The following is a 23492-nucleotide window of genomic DNA, read 5'->3' on the forward strand; positions in this document are numbered from 1 at the left end:
GTGGTGAAATAATAATCTTTAAAATAAGTAATGTTCAACAACTGGATAACCATATGAAAAAAAAAAACACAAAAGTATAAAAAATCCACTCCAAATAGATTATGGATGTCAATGTAAAACCTAAAACTGTAAAACTTTTCAAAAGAATATGTAAGAAAAAAATCTTTGTGACCCTAGTTAGGCAAAGATCACTTAGACCCCTTTAACTAAATCAATTTTTTTTAAAATTACAAACTGAGCTTCTTCAGAATAAAAGCCGTTGTTCTTCAAAAGACACTGTTAAAAAAATTAAAACACAAGCTACACTAAAAGAAACTATTTTGGAGTCATGTATCTGATAACGGACTTGTATCCAAAATACAAAAACCACCCTCAAAGCACAATAGTGAGAAAATGAATAACACAATGTTTTAAAGGACAAAAAGTTCTGAAAAGATAACTTCATCTGTTCAACTGGTGGCAAATAAACTTAAGCGTGTTCAACATCATTAGTCATTAGGTAAATGCAAATTAAGCCCTCAATGTGATACACACCTATTAGAATGGTTAAAATGTAAAAGGCTGAGCATAGCAAGTGTAGGCAAGGATGCGGAACAACTGGAATACCCATGCGCCGCTGGTGGGAATAGGAGATAAGAACTATGAAAAAAATAGTTTGGCAAGATCATAAAAAGGTAAACTTACACCTACCCTGTGATTCATTCATTTCACTCCTAGGTATCTACCCAAAGGAAATGAAAGCTTATGTCTATAAAAACATTTGTACATGAGTGTTCACAGCGGCTTTATTAGTAATAGTCCAAAACTGGAAATAACCCAATGACCATCAACAGATGAATAAATAAAGTATAGGGATTAACCTCTTGAGTCAAATAATAATAACGCTAAGCGTGCCTTCAAGTGGTAGACATTATTACTCCAGACAAGAGATCGCAGCGGAATGTAAAACTCAATTCATTGTATTTGACAATGGAATAGTACTTACAAATAAAAGGGAATAAACCATCAACACTCAATACAACATGGGCGAACTTCAAAATATTTGTGCTAAGTAAAATAAGCCACATAAAAATGAGTACCTATTGTATGATTCTATTTATTTAAAGTTCTATAAAATAAAACTAATCAATGGAACAAAAGGTAAGAATAGTGGTTGCCTGGGAAAGGGGTGGGAGAGAGGTTAAGGGGAAGGAGAGATTACAAAGAGGCATGCAGAAGCTTTTGGTTGTGATGGATATGCTCATTATCTTGATTATGGTGGCGGTTTTGTAGGCGTATACGTGTGTTAAGATTTATCAAAAATGCACACTTTAAATATTTGTATTTCTATGATAGCTCACTAAAGTTGTAAAAAAAAAAAACAAAACAAAAAAAAAAACAAAGAGGGTCTGAGATAAATGCCCTACACAGAGGTCCCATAGGCTGTGAGCTGGCCCAAATTAAGATTATGTCAAAGACACTGACACTGAAAGTGATTCAGGTCATCTAACACTTCATGCAAGGATTGCCTACATAATTTAAGGCAGCCACCCTGAAGAGGCTAAGCTAGATCCTGTAAAACTTTGCTATATCCAATGCTGAAATGAGAATGCCAATGGGTCATGACTTGACCCAACTTAAAAATATTCAAAAGGTTGGAACAATAAAAAGAGAACCTGGGAGCCTGGTGAATGGACTAGGTTTTCCAGTAATATTTTTGCAATTAGCTAACTGTGACCTGGAGCATATCCCGTGGTGTCTTAGACTATCACTATTTTCATCTATAAATTTCACATGTTGGACTCATTTTATAGAATCCTATCCAGAGCTATAATGCAAGACCTAATCCTATCTTCTTTCTTTTCTGCCATCGTGTTTTTCTATGACCTATGAAAATATACATGTGTCTAAAGTCAAGAGTAATACCAGAAGAGGAAGATGTATATTAAGAGATGATATTTATTCACAGATCACACAAGTGGCAACAACTGTTCACTACCATTAGAGCGAGTCCCTCAATCACCAAAGATTTATTAAGCTCCTGTAGTCCATAGTTGTTTATTGTGTTTAAAGAATAAGTGTAGTATTAATAGTTGGTCAGCATGTTCTTTATACTTACAGGCTCAAAGAGGAAATGAAAGGCATTTTAGGCGGCACCAGCTTTTAGTAACATAAAAATTGAACTGAAAAGAAACCCCCTAAATATTTGTGGTTAAAGTTCCTGCCAAAATCCAGCTTTTCTAAGACGGCCCTCAACCACAAACCTACAGTTAGGGATTAACCTCTTGAGTCAAATAATAATAACGCTAAGTGTGCCTTCAAGTGGTAGACATTATTACTCCAGACAAGAGATTGCAGCGGAATTTAAAACTCAAAAATGGTACTAAAATCTAAGATTAAGGGAGAATTTTCCTTGAGTTTTAAGGACTGGAAAGAAATTCAGAATTGGAGCTCTCTTAAAGAAGCACTATTTCTTTTTGACGCGAATGTGCAGCAACATCTTTCAATAAGCTCATCCTTTGCTGGGCTAAGATCATTCTCCTCCCTTAGGTGGATGCTCAGGAATAGAAAAGTGCATTACTTTGGTAAAAAGGAAAATTTCTGGTGGTAAGTAACATTACACAAAAATTTTAACTTTAAGGAGTATTATTCTAAAGGGTCTAATCTTGTCAGGAAGAATAGGCTCACGGATACTCAAGGATATTTCTTAAAATTCTTTTTTTTTCTTTTTTTACCATTTTAAGGAACCTGGAGATCTGGCTCCAAACTCTTTTGAGCCAAGCAAGTCTATTTATCTATTTCATGTCTCTTCTGTTATATGAGAATATTTGATTCATTTCTTCGTCCAGCAAATATGTAATGGACTCCTTCTTTGTGTCAGACAGCATAACGTTTGTGGTTGATAGAACAGAAGGGAAGATATGGTGTGCAGACATGTTCCTAGTCCTTGAGGAGTTCACAGACCACTAGGGAAAACAGGTACTTAACTAAGGGAGAAGAGACCGTCTCTCTGTTCAGCAGCATAGAAGTCTCTACGGAGAGATAGCGCTTGACCTAAGCTTTGAAAGAGGTATTACCGGGAATTCTTTATAGGCAAGAGGGGAAAGAGGATTCCAAAGATATCACCATGTGCAAACGCTCAGGTAGCAAAATATCACTGGTACTTTCTGAGACAGGGAAGTTATAAGGTTTAGTTTCAGCAGTTAGGAAGTTGGCATGGAAAGGTAGAAATGAAACCATCAAGACCTGGGTACAGTCTAGAGTGAGATGGTGAGGGCAGATCTTAGAGGGTGTTGAACATAGTTTAAGATATTTAGATATGAAATTATTGGGATATACAAAGACTTTTAAGCAGAGGAATGGGATGATCAGATTTGGGCTTCAGAAATGGAACTTAAACCAAAGTAGTTTTCAGGTCTCTAAGAAGCCCTACCAAATAGTGCTACTTTTCACGGAGTTCTACCAAGTGTCAAGTGGGCCTCAGTTGCAGGTAAGGAAAATGGACAAGGGAGACAAGAGAGGCCAGGCCCAATCCTCTGATTGCAAAGACATCAGAGGCTTCTCCTTTTATCTGTGTGGTATAATGGGTTTTTTTTTGGGATGCACCTCAGAGTTAGCTTGATTTTAGAAGATTTGGCTGCATTTTTTTAAAATTTGCAAGCCACTGGTATGGAAGAACTAAAAGGAAACTCTACTATCATCAGGGAAAAGAAAAGGTTATTGCAGTAGGCCAGGTACCAGATAACACAAACCGAGGCAGTAGAAGTGAGCTTGCTACTTGCGTTCATATATCAGAACGTCGAGAAACAAAGTAAAACTCAGAGAGAGGGAAGTACATGAATATTAATCAACAGATCTTTGACAAAGGAGCATATGCAATGCAATAGAGCAAAGATAGTCACTTTAATAAATGATGCAGGAACAGCAGGACATCCATGTACAAAAATAGTAAATCTAAACAAAGACCCCACACTTCACAAAAATTAACTCAAAGTTTATCACAGACTTAAATGTGAAACACAAAACTATAAAACACACTGAAGACAACATAGATGAAAACCCGGATGACCTTGGGTATGTCGATGACTTTTAGATACAACACCAAGGCACAATCCATGCAAGAAATAGTTGGTAAACTGGACTTCATTAAAATTAAAAAATTCTGCTCTGTGAAAGACACAGTTACGAGAATGGAAAGGCAAGTCACAGACCGGGAGAAAATATTTGCAAAAGAGACAGCTAAGCACTGTCATCCAAATTATACAAAGAATTCTTAAAACCCAAAGACAAGAAAACAAACAACCTGATTTTAAAATGGACAAAAGACACCTTAGCAGACCCCTCACCAAAGAGTTAGGGGTGGCAAATAAACATTTTTAAAAATGTTCAATATCGTATATCGTCAGGAAAATGGAAATTAAAACGAGATACGACTGCACACCTAGTAGAATGGCCAAAATCCATAATAATCTGAGATGGCTTCATGCTGTGTGATTCCAACTATATGACATTCTGGGAAAGGCAGAACTATGGAAACACTAAAAGATCACTGGCTTCCAAGATTGGTGGAAAAGGGGGTTGAATAGGTGGGACAAGGAAGAGGATTTTTAGTGAAATTACTCTGTACGATAGTATAATAGTGAGTATACGTCATTACATATTTCTCCAAATCCACAGAATGAACACCAAAAGTGAACCCTAACATAAACTCACTCTGGGTGATAACGATGTACCACTCTCAGTTGATTAATTGTAACAAATATGTGATTCTGGTGGAGGATGTTGATAACAGGGGGGCTATATATTTATGGGACAGGGGGTATAGAAGAAATTTCTGCGCCTTCTGCTCAATTTTGCTCTCAAACTAAAACTGCTCTGAAAAGTACAATCAGCTTAAAAAAAAAAACCTCCGATGACTTCCCACTGCAACCAGAATAAAATTTAAACATTTCACCAGCAAAAAAAAAAAAAAAAAAAAAAACCCACCCACACACACACAAACAAAACAAAACAAAAAAACCTCACTAAATGCCCATCCCTTGTGTGCATAACAGCTTTGATTTGATTAGTAAAAATAAAACTATCTTTATAAAATACCATTCTAAATATATATTAACCCATTTGATGATTGTGATTAATATCATCATTTGTATTTTACAGGTGAGGAAATAGAGGCAGAGGTTTTGTGGTAAAAAAATCTCAGGAAGCCTGCAAATGACCATGTTCAATGATACCATTTACAATACCTCTCTTCTAAGCTGAAGGATTGTTTCACTTAAGCAAATATGACTTCCGATATATAATTTATGTTAGTTAGTATATGATAGATAGTTAATATTTGTCTGTTGTAGAAAGAATTAAAATGATTAGAAATCATTTTAATGGAAAGAGCCCAAATTCTCAACTGGTGAATGAATAAAGAAGCTGTGAGATATAAATAAATATATATATATATATCTCACACATATACACAATGGAATATTACTCAGCCATAAAAAACGAAATCTTGCCGTTTGAAACGATGTGGATGGAGCTAGAGTGCATTATGCTAAGCAAAATAAGTCGGAGAGAAACAAACACCACATGATATCACTCATAGGTGGAATTTAAGAAACAAAATAAATGAGCAAAAGGAAAAAAAGAGAAAGAGGCAAACCAAGAAACGGACTCTTAACTATAGAGAACAAACCGAGGGTTGCTGGAGGGGAGGATGGGTTCAACAGGTGACGGGTACTAAGGAGGGCACTTGTTGTGATGAGCACTGGGTGTTACATGTAAGTGATGAATCACTTGTTCTACTCCTGAAATTATTATTACACTGTACATTAACTAACTAGAATTTAAATAAAAACTTAAAACAAGGGGCACCCAGGTGGCTCATTCGGTTAAGCCTCTGACTCTTGGATTCGGTTCAGTTAATGATCTCACAGCTCATGGGTTCGTGCCCCGAGTTAGGCTCCATGCTGACACAGCCTGCTTAGGATTCTCTCTCCCTCTCACTCTGTCCCTCTCCCACTTGTGTGTGCGTTCGCTCTCTCTCTCTCCCAAAAATAAATGAATGAACTTTTAAAACCTTGAAACAAACAAATGAAAAGGAAATAATTTTAACAATTCCCCCAAATTCAGCAGAAGCTGAGAAAAAAAATTGGCATCATTAACATATCACTGATGTTAAAGAAATTCTCTACTTACAGAAGCTGGAAGTCAACTGAATACCAATTTAACTGGGAAGAAATGGAAGATGGATGTGATTACTGACAAATAATAGTTAACTTGTAGACCCTCCTCCCGGGAAAGGAACTAGCTTGTTGGGAGACAGTCCAGTCTTGAGGCGAGGTAGTGTGTGGCCACTTAGCCATTTTGTCTTGTTGCATGACAGTTTCCATGACAGATCATGATTCGGGGGCATCATTTAGCTAGGAACGGTCAAATAACATGAAGAGATTTCATCAACAGTTTCCAAGATGAGTCAACCATTTCAAGTAATTGGATTCAAATGTTTTGAAAATTATTGAATAATTTGATGTGTTGCACTTCACCTTCAATCACTTGGTAAGCAGTATTACATTTTATATTAGTATTTGGAGAAAAAGGTCATGTATTTTAAAATTGTGATCTACATATTAATCTATATCAATACTAATTACTAAATATATCAATTTCACTCCTTGATCCAATTGTAAAAGTGAAAAAAAAACACAAAATAAAGAACTCAAAGGGTTGAAACTCAATAGGCTCACCCCTATTTTCTTCCAGCTACCATTTAAGAAACAATAATAATCACAGTAAAACTGACCACATACTTGAGAAGTCAATATAATCCACTCCAGTCTTTTTCATGAGAAAGTTTCCCTTTAGGTCCTATGATGCAATAAACAGGTCTGTAATCTTACATAATCTTAGGTAATGCCAAGTACATATATTCTAGAAACCCAAGGACAAACCCAGATAAAAATTGAGTAGCATGGAGAAGCCTTGGAAGTCATACATGTTTATAGGTAAATTTATTACAGTATCTAACAAAACTTCCTTGAATTCTGAAATGTATAGTATGTACATATTAAGCAAAGATTAACTGGTAAAATTCATGAGGAGATGAGAGAGATGGAAAATAAAGGTGTAAAGAGAAAGATCTAAGTATTGGTTTATTTGATCTGCACTGCTTAATCCATGTTAAACTATTGGGCTAATTAACAAATGACACTATATTTAAATTGCATTAATATGTTTCGATTTCATGCTGATTTCATATCTTAATAGGAACTCAGATTTTGAAATTATTATTTTTCAAGATATGCAAATGAGAGGCAATTAGTGAATTTGCTGATTAATTGTAGGAGACTGCTTCATGTACCAAAGTCTGCTACCATTACTTTCTGGCAGATGGCTTCACTAAGAGATGAGCTATTACAACTCATCTCACATTAAGGTGGGTTATCTTCAATGTCTGTCTACTACACACACACACACACACACACACACACACACACACACACACACGTTAACAAAGTAAAGAAGTCAACCCCTGCCCCATTCCTCTCAGAAAGGATCCCCTCGTAGAAAAGGATTTAGGCTGAAAGCACATAACTCTAAAAGATCCCTTCAGCCAGCTGCTGAGTCTTTGGAAACTGATGAACCTGACGGTGGTAGAAAATTCAAGAGGACAGAGTACAATTAATGAACAATATGTCATTTGATTATTGTTGTTTTTTTAAGTTTATCTTATTTATTTATTTTGAGAGAGAGAGAGTGCACACATGAGCCTGGTAGGGGCAGAGAAACAGGGAGAGAGAGAATCCTAAGCCAGCTCCACGCTGTCAGCATAGAGCCCAACGTGGGGCTTGACCTCACAAACCATGAAATCGTGACCTGAACTGAAATTGGATGTTTAACCAACTGAGCCACCCAGGTGCCCCGGTTATTGTTTTTCAAATTGTGTTACATTTTATTTGTAAAACTATTCAAAGACTATGATACTCTGTAGACTAAGAAAATATGTTTTTGTTTATATGTGCTATGAAACTTCCTTAGAACCTGAGAATTTTAACAAATTATAATTTTAAAAATAGGCATTGACTACATACCTAACATGCGGTAAGCACGGAGCCGTAAGTTTTACACGCATTATTTTATTTAATCTTCACATCTTTACCCGGTAGATACTGTTAGTGTGTTCTTGTTACTGATTATCAATCTAGGGTTTAATGAGATTAGCTAAGCCAGGAGAGCTAACACCATTTGTTAAAGAGCTGGGGTTTTAAGGTTTACTTTGCAGCAATAACACTCTTATTCTACACTATACAACACTGCGTTCAAATCATAGAATTTCAAGTGCTTTAAGGTGTATAAAGAACTTCCAAAGATTACTTTCTTTTAACCCTTATAACCACGTTCCAGAGATGCACATTGTACGTTGTGTGTGGAGGCCAGACTCAGACCCAAGGCCACCACTGCCTTCACCTTGGCCTAATTTCACCTTTCACCTTGGTCAAATCTGAGCACCACTTTCTTAACTAACAGCCACAATCATTTAGATTTCTAAGCAATAGCCATGGAGGGGAAGATGTTGCCATGGTAGCATATAACACTTAGTATGGAATAGCTAAAATATGAAAATGTTTTTCTTAAATTTTTAAGTACTTCTGTTTAATTTAGCCTGTCTTCCTACCATGAGGTATTCTAAAGATAAAATGGGGGGGGGGCTTTTTTTTTAAGCTAATAAAAATCATGTCCCCTATGGTAATGGTGATCATTTTAAAGTAGGAGAGGTTTGTAGATAAGTCAATGATGGAAAAAAGTAGGAAAAGTAGAGAGATTTTGTATCTTTGCCTTTAACTAGAATTTTAAATATTCTCAGTAGTTCATTTATTGGGAGATTTACTTGGTGTTTTCTAAATTTTTAACAGAAAGGAGAGGATAAAATTGAGGATGTTTCATTAAATTACCTCATAGATCTAATTGCTGAAATCATCTTTCAAAGCCATTTGGGATGGGGTTTTAGAGAACTCAGCATTTCCCTTCTCCCATACTGAGACCAATGGTGATGATTTAATAGATAAACAGAATCTCGCTATTGATTAAATATGCCAACGCAACATTTATCTTTTGGTTATTCTTACTACACTGACATTTGAAAACCAAAGAGCTTTTTCCTTTCACTTAACCAGATATGTAATTGGTGTTTCTTCAGATGCATACTTAGCTTGCAGAAACAATGCGTTTGGCAAAAATAATAACAACAATAAAGATGCAATGGAGAAATCTTATATAACGTGAAATTATACTTTATATGCTCTTTGTTATATGTTATATTTTAGTATGTACATAATTATTGTACAGGCTGTTTACAGAAAACCAGATATGCTGTACTTTGTGGAAGAGGTAAGGAGTTTTCAAGCATAATTTTGATTCCATGTGATTTTTGCATGCTCTAACTTGAGAAGTTAGCCCCCCGGTAAGATGTGGTACTGCTGTATTCAAAATAAAAACAAGCAGCTTTTAATCACCTTCTTTTTTTAATTAAGACTAAATTCCAGTATTAAAACATCAATATTTACTATGAAGACCCTAAGGTTTCTTCATAAACATTCAAATTAAATGATATGCAAATGTATACCAAATTTATACTGGCCATTAGGTCACTTCAGCATGGAAGAATCAAATGCTATGTATCCAAAAAAAAAAAAAAAAATTAAATGCAACCATTACTCTTGATTCAGAAACCTGAATAGCTCACTATGCTTCTGTATCTTTTTCTTTCTTTCTTTCTCTAATTTTTTTTTGTCCCTCAAATGTCAATGAAGCAACTGAGAGTAGTTGACCTCTTTAACCTCGAAGGGAACCCTAAAAGCATTCCGTGCCCTCCTGCATCGAATGGCACTGAATTAAGGTGGGACATCTTCCCTCTGGAGCTCATCTGACTTCCAGCCTGCAACCTCTTACTCTTAAGCTTTAACAGTCTCAGCAACTGCAAAGAAAACAATATAAAAGCTCCTCATGGATTAACAGACCATTACTGGTCGTCGACACTTCAGCAGATGAAACCCCCTTGATCCCAGACTATAAAAACGCCTTCTGAACACTCTTCAGCTCCTCTTTGATTCTTGGCCCAAGTCTTAATTTTCTCACAGTACTGAAGCTCTGTATTTCATTAGAGATATCACCTTAAATCCCTGTGTGTCCTTACTTGTTTGAATGGGGTTTCTCTTCTCCAGATTCATCTGTATCTATTTTGAAGGTGAACTAATAAATATCAAAATATGTTTTTGAAAACTATTGATGGTAAGGGACAGGGTTGGGCTTTTTATTAGCTTGTTTTTTAGATAAAGCCCAAAGGTTACGAGCCCGAATTTTCTTCATTTCAAATTCGTATCATATAATCACTTTGTATTGAATCCTGAGGTTGAAAACACCAAAAACACCCCTGTTAGGATTGAGTCCAGCTTTTATTCCACAGCCAAAGTTATTCTTGCACTTTCTGTCTCAACTAACTTAGAGAATTTCGAATGGTGATAACCAAAACTCACAAAATCTTTTCACCCTACACAATATAAATAATATTGTCACTAGAATTTGAGTCTATAGTTCTCCTATAAAGGCAAAATATGAAAACTCAAATCCTAGTACGAGCTCAACTCTTAGTGTGCCAAATGTTGTTTATTCTGTATTCAGGCTGCTTTTTTGTAAATTCATTCTAATCTATACAAAAACAACAACAACAACAACAACAACAACAACAACAACAAAATGCTTTTTTTCCCTGAGGCATTATTTCAATCTACTGCTTGATCCACAAACACATGGCCTACAGTATCACTGCTTCCTTTTTACTTATTTAAAATGATAATAGTTCCACGGTTTTTTCTTGATAGATTAAGTAACACATGCCTATTGAAAATTTTCACAATCCAGAAAAAGAAAAAGAAAAAAAGGAATAAGAAATAAAAGGGAACTGAAATTATTTTTTCCTCTGATATTGTTTTAGCTAATGAAATTATTTAGTTGAAACTGAAATTATTTATCATGGCATTAATCACAATAGAAAAAAAATGGATAGCCAGCAAAGTCCCCATCTTTCAGGAATTTATAATGCACAACTATGTGCCCATGTCTCTGGGTCAGCCATTTGTCACTCAGGAATCTATTAGAAAATCAATCCAATTGGTCTAAAATTACATTAGCATTATTTAAGATATTAAACTAATTAGATAGGAATGTTTAGCTCCAAGCTAAGTCCTAATCATTCCAATAGAATTATCTGCCATAAGTATATAAAGAGATCAAAATATAGAATAGATAGTAAAGACTTTTTACTATTAGTAAGTCACAAGTCCTAGGAGAAAGGGTGGGAGGCTAGCTTGGGGCATGATTAAGGCAAAGATAACTCCTCTGACTTTTATATTTAACTAATTAGAAATTTAAATGTTTCATACTCAAGATTATTAATCAAACCAGGGGCACTTGGGAGTTGAATGAAACACTTATAAGGAAGATAGAATTATTCTGAATCATTCTTGTTCTAAATTAAATATTTTTGTTACACGGGTTTGGCTGAGACAGATGTGTAAGTACCTCTAATCACACTATCGTTGGACCTATGTGAACATTGACTTCCATCCCTACCAAATCTTTTCTTTATCTGAACATTAAAGACACATTGCACAGGTGGGCAGGTGAGAGAGAGGTGAGCATAAAACTGAGTCAGACAAATCCCCTAAATTACTCTTCCCGAAAACCAGTGCCATACAAAGGTGGATGGATGGAATTTGATGGCCAGCTGGGGAGTCGCTGCTTATTACGTGACCTAAGGCAGGTCAGAGATTTAGTTTTCTAGCCAATCAGAAGGAGCGTAATAGCCTATTTTGTGAGAATATTGATAAATGCAGTGAGAAAATACACCAAGTACCTGGAACAAGGCAGGTTTTGAATCATGTTTTGAGTTATTTCCATTCCTTTTGAAAATAAGAGCTACAACACTCTCCCATAAAAATGAAAATTATCCTGGGGTGCCTGGGTGGCTCAGTCGGTTAAGCGTCAGACTTCAGCTCAGGTCATGACCTCACGGTCCATGAGTTTGAGCCCCGCGTCGGGCTGTGCGCTGACATCTCAGAGCCTGGAGCCTGCTTCGGATGCTGTGTCCCTCCTCTCTGCCCCTCCCCCACTTGCACTCTGTCTCGCTGTCTCTCAAAAATAAATAAATGTGAAAAAGAAAAAGAAAATTATCCAGCTGCTCCCATCACTGAAGGCTTTTAGAAAGCATCTGTAAGAAACAGTGTTACACAATGTATCATGTATACTAAAGCAACATTGTCCCTACCCTAGAAACCCTGTAATCCAAGGTTGGCAAAGCTGATGAATTTAAAAAACCTAAATACAAAGGGGATAGCCATTCTAGAGGCACTTTCATATGCCGTCCTGAAAAATAGCATCCTGCCCTTAATAATGAGAAATTGTTTGGTTAATCATTCACTCTTTGCATGATACACATGTTAGAGAAATCAATTCATTAAAAAATAGATTGGGTGCTTATTGTGGGTTATTAATTTTGAAAAGTGATAATTACTAAAGCTAGTGGATGACTGTCCATAAAGAACATAATAGCATACCACCTGCTCTGAATATTTGACTTCGTACAAATGTGTATATGCATACGCCTGCATTTATAAATGTAAGTTTACATATTTATTTATATTCCAAGCATTTCTACAAAATATTTTATAGGACTTATAAAAATATATATAATACAAAATAATAAAACATATATAATCAGAGAGAAAGAGACTCTCCCAGTAAAAAGACGGTGAAAAATTGTAAGCACATAAAAGCAGGCCTTAAAGTCCTAAAGTCAGTTACTAAACGTCAATTGCTAATTCGGCCCTGACTTCCCTAAGGGTCAACAGAGGTCAAAATACAGAGGAAACACAGACTCCAGTATCCAAACCGATCATAAGACTGGACATCCTGATTGCCTCCAAGAAGCAATGTTTATCCTTACACTGAGAATCAGTCGAAGTTTCTCTACTGAGGTTTCTCACAAATGGGATACTAAAGGACAAAGTGGACAATGCAACAGGAACTCTTGGAAAGTAAACTAGATTTAATTTTTTTTTCAGAAACTATATTCTGAGAATACCACAGTGTAAGTCCAGTGAACTAAACTGAAATCGACTTTGTGGGGAAAATCCCCGGCAAAGAATGTTACTGGCCAAATCATAAAATAAAGGAGATAAAAAGACAAAACCCTCCTGTCCCATTTTCTCACTTGTGAAATGAGGGAAGGGGACTACATCAGTTCTAAAGTTTTTGGCCCACCACAGACCTCCACGATAGCTAACCTGAATGCTTGGGTACTAATATTTATATTAAAAGAACAACAAAAACGTCATTAGTAAAGCTAAGAAAGGGGAACATTTGGAGAGGAAGAAATACCGTATCTTGGGTTGATTGGCAATCTACCATTTCTCTGAGCGAACTGTATGAAGAGAAACTAGTTTCCACAAACTGGAGGCCTGTTGGCAGTGAGCTTTGTTCGAGTCATTTTAGCAAACGTGGTGTTTTTTCACTCATTGTCAATCTTCTAAAATTAGAAGTTTTCACATTAAAAAATGTAAATTTCTGGCTTTTATTAAAAGAGTTGGGGATATGCCTGGATAGCAACAATCAGCTGAAGCTGCACGGCCAAGGTCATACTCTAGTACGAAGTCACACGTTCCTCGGCGTTCCTTACCGTGAAATTAAGTCAGCTGACTTTCGTCATGGGACTTGTGCTATTTGCTTTATGTCACAGATTAAGGAGAACAAAACATAAAATATCTCATATCCAAATTTCCCTTTCAAAAGTGAAAAGATAATAGATGGATGAAAACAGCTTATTTCAAGAAAAATTAGACCTCACTTCTCAGTGGAAGTAAAGAAGATGGCTACCTAGTTAAATATGATAGTTAATATGACCTGGAAATGGGGAGCCATTGGCCAAAAAGCACTAACTTCCAGTTATAGGATCAGTGAATTCTGGGGGTGTGATGTGCACACCATGGTGATAATAGTTAGTCGTTGCTACGAGAGCTCTCAAATGTTCTCACCACAAAAGAGACGTGATAATAACGTGTGGTGATGGAAGTGTCAGCCAAAGCTACGAGAGCAAGCATTCTGCAACATGTAAGTGTATCAAATCAACATACTGTGCATCTTACGGAATGTATTATGTCAATAATATCTCAATAAAACTAGAGAAAATAAATTGCAAAGAATGGAAGAGGAATCTGAGATTAGGAGATCCTCAAGAGCTTTTATTAATCACAATGTGTTAAACCTATTCGGATCTTGGGGCTTGTGAGTGGCTCAGTCAGTTACACGTCCAACTCTTGATTTTGGCTCAGGTCATGATCTCAGAGTTAATGAGTTTGAGCCCCACGTTAGGTTCTGTGTGAACAGCATGGAGCCTGCTTGGGATATTCTCTCTCTCTCTCTCTCTCTCTCTCTCTGCCCCTCCCCTGCTCGTTCTCTCTCTCTCTCTCTCTCTCTCTCTCTCAAAAATAAATAAACATTAAAAAAATTATAAACTTTCTGGATCTTGAGTCACATAAAGCAATGATAAATATTAAAAATATGATCTGTTGGGTACATCTACCCAACTCTTTCACAACAGTTACACAGTACCCAAAGGCATTTCTGTTTTATATATAATCTTATACAATAATTTATTTAATATAAAACACCATACTTTGGTTTGACAGGTTGCCTTTACTTCAAAGTATCCTGGAACAACTGAGAAAACAACAAACGATGGTATTTCCAAAAGAATAAGAGAAAAAAGAAAATTATCTTAAAAATTGAACTAACTTCCAGAAACTTATCAGTATATAATTTTCTTAAGGTTTACTTGCATGTGAAAAAAACAAATTATATTTTTTTAAGTTTATTTTTACTTATTTTGAGAAAAAGAGAGCCAGCACCAGTATGGGAGGGACAGAGAGAGGAGAAGAAGAGACAGAATCCCAAGCAGGCTCCATGCTGTGAGTGCAGAGCTGGATGCAGGGCTCGAACTCACCAGCCAGGAAATCATGACCTGAGCCAAATCCAGAAATCAACCACTTTACCTGGGTAGTTCAGTCAGTTGAGCAGCCAATTTTGGCTCAAGTCACGATCTTGTGGTCTGTGAGTTTGAGCCCCACATCGGGCTCTGTCAGCACAGAGCCCAGAGCCGGCTTTGGATTTTATGTCTCCCTCTCTCTCTGCCTATCTCTCTCTCTCTCTCTCTCTCTCTCAAAAATAAATGAGCATTAAAAAAAGGTCAACCACTTAACTGACTAAGCCTCCCAGGTGCCTACAAATTATATGTTTTTAATTATATAAAAATATTACAGATTCAGGTGGGGCAACATGTTTATGGGTTTATAAACGCAAGCACATTAGGCTTAATTAAGCCATTATTCAAGCAGCATGTACTGGAGCCTTACTACTATATTTTAATCATATTAAATTCATTAATATGAGGTTGAATATGAACTCTATAATAAGAAAGATTGAAACCTAGCTACATATAATAAGCTGGGTCTGCAAAAGAAAATTTTTAAGGTTAGAAAGAAGTGCTTAACAGACCTGGATTTAGAAGTTACACTTCATCTTGCCTGGAGTGAATCTAGTCCCTGTATCGTTTATGTTAATTACAGAGCTGCTAATCATACTGGGAAGAATACAAAAACCAAATGGAAAAATCATTCAGGATATAAAGTAAGTTCTGATGAGGAGGAAGTGCAATATTGAATTAAAAGTAGCAACCACACACCTGCTGAGCCTCCGGTGTGTAAGCACAGAGGGGCTCGTCAGTTTGTGGTTGTTCACTCATTTGAACACACGAAATCGGTTTCATTTCTCTGCATTCTTCTGATACACTACAAAGGCCGAGGAAAAATGCTTAGAAGAACAGTAGAAACAAAATAACCACAAAATTCGTAAGCACCGCACGCAGCAACATTACCACAGAGAACATGAAGAACAACAGTGTGTCGTCCAAATTGTGAGCAGATCTGTGCAAGCGCTCTCACCGAAGCTAAGGGGCACGATCAGGCGGCAGGGGCGTCTAAGAAGGAAGGGCCGGGCTTCCTGGCTCTTCTTTTCCCAGTATTCTCTTCTTTCAGCAGTAAGTTCAAGATACAGTAAAACTTCAAAAACTGGACTAGAATCCCTCATTAACTGCTGGGATTTTTTCCCCTATTAATTTGGGGGGACAGTGTCAAATCACACATCCATATGCACACACATTCATACTAGATTTAATTAAACAAATGCATAAATCGTTTGTAAATGTACCTTGGACTCAGTATAAATTTAACCTCAGGGGCGCCTGGGTGGCTCAGTCGGTTAAGCGTCCGACTTCGGCTCAGGTCGTGATCTTGCAGTTCTTGAGTTTGAGCCCCATGTCAGGCCCTGTGCTGACAGCTTGGAGTCTGAAGCCTGCTTCAGATTCTGTCTCCCTCTCTCTCTGCCCTTTCCCCACTCTCATTCTCTCTCTCAAAAATAAATAAACATTAAATTTTTTTTTCTAATTTAAGCTCAAACGCTGTGAATCTTTCACATTCACATTTGTGTAGTAAACGCTGATCTACAGAGTGAGACTAGCTTGCAGTACAGCCTAGCTCTAGCTCGTAGAGTTAAAAGAGGCTTAAGTTCAAAACCCGGCTTTCCCACTTGCTTGTTAAATTAGTAGCCTTCATTGTATTCATCTGTGTAAAATGGGAATCATAATTTACCTCTTAGGGTTGTTATGACAATCGAAAGAAACCATCCATGTCAAGCACATTGGAAGTGGGCACTACACTATCACCAATTCAGTTTTCCTATATAAACTCTTAAAGCAAGTGTGTGTGTGTGTGTGTGTGTGTGTGTGCGTGCGTGTGTGTGTATTAGAAATCTTTTGGTAAGGCAATCTAATGCAGCTTTTGTTAATGAATGTACTCAAACCTGCAAATGCAATTCGTTCTAACACCCTATTACATAATTCTTTCTTTTTATTTATTTTTTAATGTTTATTTATTTTGAGAGAGAGACAGACAAGTGAGTGGGAAGGGAGCCGAGAGAGTAAGAGAGAGACAGAATGAGTGGGGGAGGGGCAGAAGGAGAGAGAGAATCCCAAGCAGACTCCATTCTGTCACGTTCCATGAACCGTGAGATCATGACCTGAGATGAAATCAAGAATTGGACGCTGAACCGACTGAGCCACCCAGGTGTCCCTATTTCCTTCTTTTTCACAGTGTTATTTTCCTACGTCACCGAGAAGCAATACCTACCACCTGATAAGAGAAGCTGAGAATCAGATGGGGCTGGGTTTGAATTAGCTGAGTGACTGAAAGTTACTTAAATTTTCCTATTCTCAGCTCTTTCTTACTTGGAATAATTCTTGGTAGAAAGATTAAAGGGGTCATTTGACACACAGTAGGACCCAAAATAAATCGTAGCTCTTATCAATATTATAATCTACGTAGTTATTCAATCTTCACATTAAATTTTTTATTACAGTACTCAAATATTTAATTTGTATCATAAGCGAGGCTTAACATTAATAATATTTAAAGGATATTTTTAAGTCCTTGAATAAAATGGCTTCACTTTACTACCAATTTCCGTGATTTAAAAGATAAATGAATTTAGTTAATTGGAAGAACAAAAGCTGTCTCGTTTACCAAATTATTGACGTTTGTCGAGTGATGTGGCCTCTTGGGTGAAAGAGAAATGTTAACAGATAAAAAAAGAAAGGAACATGTGATACTAAGATATTTAGGGAAATACATGTTGTCACATGTTGATACTCTGGAGCCCTGGTACTTTTCCATGAGATGCAAACACAGTAATCATTTTTCCATCTCAGACATGCTCCGACATGAAAATAATTCAAAGCATAATAGACGTCCTTTTCCACCAGGATTGAAGAATCAGAATGACAATAACATATTTTTGTAGAAAGAGTGTAAAATCATTATTATATTGTTCAGCCTATTTCAGAAAGAACCAAAACTCCTGCCGTGAACTCCAGCAACAATAGATTTTTAAATCAACAGCTGGTTAACGTTATAAGAATGAATCATGGAGCAGAAGTGACAGCTGGATAGGATCCAGGGAGCCCAAGAGATACTAGAGATAATTTTGGCATTTTAAAGGGAGACTTTCTTGAGTGCCTCTGACCTGGTGCTACATACATCTTAATTTAAGGCGACAGATAGTGTGATAAAAAACAAAGTACAATTATAATTTAAACCCACAGGATCTAGACAAATACAAGTGTCTTAAAAGGCGGTGTATTTTCCAATCACGGCAAAGCATTCACTTCACCCGAGATCTCTTGGTTAAATCCTGGAAATATCTAGTGTTCCACTTAGAACCGTTTAATGTTTATTTTTTTTTATATAAGGAATAAATTGGATCTGTTTTATGGTCAAGTTAAAACAAGACTTCTACCTAGAAGCTTGACAGGTAAAGCCACACCAATCTTTTCAGCTTTAAAACCAGTCAAAAAAAAAAAATCTGTTTTATGCTTCTCAGACTAGACAACAAAGTCATGAGAGGTTTTCCCCTTCAGATTTAGTGTAAATGTCCCCACCTGACACACACAAAAGCCGAACTATCAAACGGAATGATGATACTGGTGTTCAACACCTGCATTTCAGAGCCGCCAACAAAGGGAGACGGAGACTTTGGCCTACACACCTGTCGGATGGGCGGATGCCTTTCACCTCTTCTGCTCCTGATGGGTCCCCGCAGGACAGAAGTGGAAAAACACACTCTTCAAAGGGTGACGCGCAGAAGAACAGGCGAACAAAACTTCTGCGTATTCCGAGGTTTATGTGCCGAGTCATAGGGTTTATCTGGCAACATGCTTGGAAGGAAACTATACACTAATAGAAAAAAAAAAAAAAGTTTAGTTTGCTCCTAAACAAAAATGGGGGGAGGGGAAGGCAAATTTCTAAAAACACCAAAGGAAGATTAGTTATTATTTAAAGGAATCTAAATGTACGACATTCGGTAGCAGGTATGGTAGCTAATTTTTACATTATTACTAGAAAATGTATCAAGCATAAATACAGCCTATGTATATTTCTGGAAAAAGAATTTTGAAAAACAGTTATCTTATGAATACCAGACACGTATGTAGTTTACAGTCTTTAAACACTTATTTGCATACTTAATTTAATGTCGTATGTATTCGTATCATTTTAAAAATAGTATACAATTGTTTTAATCTACTCTTTTGAAACCTTGAGGTGATAAATGGATGAGTCACTAAGAAATGAACAGGTACAGAACCTGTTTGGGAAATGTTTAACCAAGCTGCTTAAAGTAAGAGAAAAATAAAAATTCTAATAATTGTGTAACTCAAAGTATCACATTATAGAAAATCTGAAAGATTTCACTTGTAATACCACTTAAAATAGCAGTATGTGTAAAAGATAATAAAGTATTAGGACTTTGTATATGTTAAAGCAATTGGGACTTAATTACATCTAAAAATGTTTTTCAAACACTGGGTTAAATGTCTATGTCACCAAACAATAAGACGTCTTTAAAGCATTTTAATTTATAAAATAATCATTTCAAATTACCCTATGCATCTAAAAGGATTTCACAAAACAAGATTTTTGAGGAGCTTTAATTATGATTTGGATGCACAGAATTCTTTTTTTTTTTCATCGATAAAAAAATAGGGATATTCAGGTACACCACCGTCATTTCTAACACTGCAATTTGTTTCAAGGCTAGAGGGGGGAAGCTAAAAGTTCGTGTGCATTTCTGATGACAGATGCGGACAGGAGCAGAATCTCTTTGGAGTTTCTGGAAGATGAAAAACAAACAACTTTCTTTCGTGCTCTTTTCTTAAGAGAGACAGAACAGATTTGTGAAGCTACCACCTAGCCAAATATCAAGCTCTGGAATTCTTCCCAACAGTTGTGACTGGGTAATGTTTCTATTGAAATGAAGTGACTTAGTCATTTACATATAATTACCATTCAAAAGAGCAAGTGCACGTACGAGACCAGAACGTCTCCAGAACAAACCACCCCTCCGTGGCCATCCTCCTAACCCGTGCTTGAACTTTGGCGGTAGTTAAAACTCAAACTGGATTGTCCACTACCTATAAATGAAGCTGAAATGTGCCGACTGTGAGGATAAGTTTCGAGGAAGCTAATAGGTTTTAGTGTCTGAAACTTTTGGTAATCTGGCTTTAAGTGTCACAGGTCTTTCAAGGTGGATTCCATCTGTCCTATAAAGTTATGTATTGAAACATAATGCATCCCTTTGATCTCCTTTGTAAAAACCCTATGAAGTCAACAAAATGCCCCCATTGACTCAACAGCCAGATCCCCAAACTGTTGACATGAAAGATTTTAACACTTGTAAGTGTTAGTAAACAGTAAGGCAGCTATGTGTTGAAAGCCTCTCAATAAAAGGAGTTGGTGATAGGCTGAGTCTTGCCACAAGTACAGACTGTCCTACTAATATTTTGTACCAAAATCAGACAAAAGAGCACGGTTCAAACCAGAATTAGGCTTGGTAATGTCCATTCACATACAACCCCTAAGTTATTCCCTAATAAAGTATTTATATTTTATTTCCGAATCATTTGAGTTAGTGGAAAAAAGTATTCCAGCAACATAGATTCATACTATGGTAAAGAACATAAAGAATATATACATGGATGTGGACTTACGTATGTATGTATTTTTGTTTGTTTATAATGTTATGTATTTGTGTATACATGTATGCACATATTCAAGGAAGGTGCATAGAGGGAACAGGGTGCAGAGAAAATTATGTTGACTTTTTCAGTCAGAACGATCCAAGTCCAAATACTGGCTATTACTGCTGAGTAGCCTTGATCATTTTTCTTATCTTTAAAAATGAGTAAGTATTAATACCTACTTCACTGATTGTTAGATTGAGATCAGCAATATTAAGCACTTAGAATAGTAGCAATCAACAAATACTATTTCTCTTTTCCTTCCCCATATCATCATCATACCCAGACTTGAGTCCAAGTTTTTAATCCAATTTTAGAATTTAATTAGTCTGTTATTTCAGCATTAACATATGTCCTCAAGTTCTTGAGACATTGAACACAGACTCAGTAGGCTCTTATTGAAAGGCAAGGGAATGTGGTCTGTCTCAGGTTTGCAATTCCCTGCTGATCTAACAAAGCAAAATCTTGTTCCTCCTTCAACAACCTGGTCAGGTGTCATATCCTCTATAAAGACTCCCATAATCCTGCTGGGCAACAATAATTAAATGTTCATTTCTCTGTTCTCCCAAATCTTGGCTCATACTATTATCATAGTACTTATTATATTCCATTCTACTTACTTTTTGTCATGCTGTTATCATATTATTAAATTGCATTATACCTACTTCTTGTCCTACCTACTTTATCTCAGAGAAATTGAGTTCCATGAGGTTGGGATCCGGGTCTTAGCCTTCCTGACATCACCATCATGTAGCACGGAGCCTGGTAGAAACATACAACAAAAAGATATAGGGAAGCAGGAAAGGAAGCCAGAAGGACTAGTTCCCTACTTTTCTTATACTGTGTCTTTGATCATGGACTCAACAACAAGTAAGGTTTAAAAATAAATAATTCCATTAACTGGAAGAATCAAATAGTTCTAAGTCCTCCCCAATCTTGAAATATGATTCTATATTATTTCAGCATCTCACTTGTGAGCTGCCTCAAAGATCTGCAAATTTTGTAACACCATCTAGCCAAGCATATGACAGATGGCTCTGAGATCAGCACTGTATTTTTGTGTGTGAACCAACAAACATTCTATCCAGGTGGCATCTGTGTACACATATTAGAAATGCTAGAGGCTTTAAGCTTGCAAACAGAGCCCTAAGTGAGGAAATGAACATGCCATGTGAATTTGTATAAGCACATGAGCCTTTTACCTAATTCAAAATTAGAACTCACGTATAGCTGTCCATTTACAGATTTACTCCCTCTTCTCAGCTAGCCAGTCTTACTCAGATTCCCTTCTGGGTATAGCTTTTTCCTAGACATTTCCGTTTATACACACATATACACATGCACACACATATACACATGCACACACATCTATGCACCTACATATACGTAAGTGCCACTTTCTCTCAATCATCTTCCACAGTGACTGCCACCGAAGTGATCTGCCTAATGCTCAAATCTGGTGATTTTGCTTCCATACCACAACTTCTACATCACCAATGATAAAGTCAAAACTAACTGTATACTAGTCATAAGCAAATTACCTTCCACTTACCAGTTATACCAGGCTCCCTTGGGTCTCTATTCTTCTGCACATATTTTTTCCGAATACTAAGTTGCCATTTTCATGCTTCTCTTATTTAAAAAAATATTTCCTTTCCTCTCTCTTTTTTTTTTTGGAGAGAGAGAGAGAGAAAGGGCACAAGTGAACAAAGAGCAGAGAGAGAGAGAGAGAGAGAGAGAGAGAATCCCACAAGGGGCAGAGAGAGAGAGAAGTGGGGCTTGTACTCACCCGATATGGAACTTGAACTCATGAACTATGAGATCGTGACTTGAGCTGAAGTCAGATGCTTAACTGACTGAGTCACCCAGGTGCCCTGCTTCTGTTTTCAGGTCAACTGTCAACCTGTCTGAAAAACTTCCAATGACAACACTTTCTCCCTTTGCCCACTGAAGAGTTGGATGCCCATCTACTCTGCCCCCAGGACACCCTGTGTAGATGTATATACCATGCCTCATAAACTGTACTACATTTTTTACATATATACTTGCCTCACAAGATTGTATGCTACTTGAGAATGGGAATGAAGTCTTGTTCATTAATTGTACACTCAGCACGTAGAATCCTGCATGTGCTTACTTATTTGTTAAATAAGTAAATGACTATATGGATACTATCTATAAAGTATTCATAATAACTTTATAAGGACATCCATGGAATTTCAAAGCTTAACACAAACACTAGAAGATATCGTTGAAACATTGGGGATCAGAACTAAAGAAGTCGGCATAATAGAGTAGGATTAGTCATACACAAAACGATGCTTGACATTATGTCACATTATCTCCTCTTTTTTAAATGTTTATTTATTTTTGAGCGAGCGAGAGAGAGAGAGAGAGAGAGAGAGAGAGATAGGGTGCGAGCGGGAGAAGGACAGAGAGAGAGGGAGACACAGAATCCAAAGCAGGCTCCAGGCTCTGACCTGTCAGCCCAGAGCCCGACGTGGGGCTCAAACTCACCAACCACGAGATCATGACCTGAGCCGAAGTCAGACACTTAACCAACTGAGCCACCCAGGCGCCCTATGTCATATTATTTCTTTAAGTAAGATCAAGTCAGTTTGAAACCTTTATACAGAGGCATAGATTATATATATATTATATATTTATATATAATTATATATACTATAATTATATATAATTAGATTATATATTATATTATATATTATATATATTTATATATAATTATTATATATAATTATAAATTATAAATATATATATAATT

Source organism: Panthera onca, chromosome B1 (genome assembly GCF_046562875.1).
Source record: "Panthera onca isolate mPanOnc1 chromosome B1, mPanOnc1 haplotype 2, whole genome shotgun sequence".
NCBI lineage: Eukaryota > Metazoa > Chordata > Mammalia > Carnivora > Felidae > Panthera > Panthera onca.